The following is a 1,570-nucleotide window of genomic DNA, read 5'->3' as shown; positions in this document are numbered from 1 at the left end:
TTAGGGGATGAAGGAAGCTTAGGGTTGGATTCTCTACTTAAGGTAAGGAATTTATGCATAATTAAGTTTGATTTATGTTTTGATTTGTGAAATTTGAAGCATGGTTTAAGCTTTGGTTTATGTTTTTGGTTTATGGGTTTAGATCTCTTAAGTTGAGATCAAATGGGTGGATTTTGAGTATGATTGTGTTATTGAGTTGGGTTATGATGTTTTGGGGTTGAGATATGTGTTTGGGATGGTTTAAGGTGAGGTTTAGAGAGTAAAATGGTGGTTTTTTCTGGGTTCGAAGGGTCGGGCCGCGGCATGGTTCTTGGTGAGCCGCGGCCCTTCGAAGAAGTTACATGCTGAAGAAGAAGGGCGGGTCGCGGCATGGCCCAAGCAATGCCGCGGCCCTTACCTGTTTTTGAGCCTTTGGGGGTTCTGTTTGGGGGCCATGCCGCGGCATGGGTGGCCTATGCCGCGGCGCTTAAGGAATTTTGGGATTTTGAGAATTTAGGCTTGGGAATTTAACCTAGGGTGCTCGGGGTTGAGTCTTTTACCATATTTGGTGAAGTTCAACGTTCCGAGTACTAGAACTTGGCTTGGAAGCTCATTTAAGGTTGTTAACGGTGTCTTTCTTCATGGTTGTGACTAGGTGTTAAGCTAGGGCTCGAGGATCGGATCGCGCTCAAGGTGTATCGCCCGTAACTAACTCATTTGAAAGCTAAAGGTAAGAAAAATATAACACCCGTAGGATAGGGCATGGGCCCATAGTATGATTGCGAGGCACGGCCCTATGTTGCATGTTGCATGATGAGATGATTGCAGGGCACGGCCCTATATTGCATCACATGTTAGGATGCAGACTTAAATGAATTAATATTCATTTGAATGTTGTTGTGTTATACTATATGTGTGATTATAATATTATGAACGGCAAGGGCCGAGAGCGGCGTAAGCCGGGTGCGGCAGCGGGGCTGGAAGTAACACTTAGCACATGGGATGCTATAGTCAAGGCAGGGCCCGGTGGATACATGTGTTATCCTTACGGTGAGAACCGATACCCCAGGCTTCGGTAAGGCTTCTGGGGCGGCATGGCCGTGTTTGCTTAGTCTAATGGTTGACTTGTTTATCTGTGGACTATCTGATATGATTAATTGTATATTTGCATATGTTATGTTCTGCATGAGTTTTCTTGCTGGGCTTCGGCTCACGGGTGCTTCGTGTTGCAGGTAAGGGCAAAGACTGAGTCAACCAACCATGAGTACGGAGAGTGTGAAGCGACGTGTACATGTTTGGCCTGCCCGACTGCTTTGGTTGGGGGTTTATTCGAAAATGGCTGTAATAATCTATGATTTTAGTACTGATCAACTGTAAACTTATTTCAAGATGTAAATGGTTTTCAAACCTTATTTTGGGATCCCAAATGTCTATTACTAGAAGTTTTTATTGAAACAACGCATTTTCAAAGGTTACAGCCTTAACTTTTAATTAGTCACACTTTCGTTTCAAAACCTCGGTTAGCGAGATCATTGCACACTGTTTTGTCTTAAAACTCACTTAGTAACGGCTCTAAGGAAGTAGGGCGTTA

This window comes from Humulus lupulus, chromosome X (genome assembly GCF_963169125.1).
Source record: "Humulus lupulus chromosome X, drHumLupu1.1, whole genome shotgun sequence".
Taxonomy (NCBI): Eukaryota; Viridiplantae; Streptophyta; class Magnoliopsida; order Rosales; family Cannabaceae; genus Humulus; species Humulus lupulus.
This window is presented reverse-complemented; position numbering follows the sequence as displayed.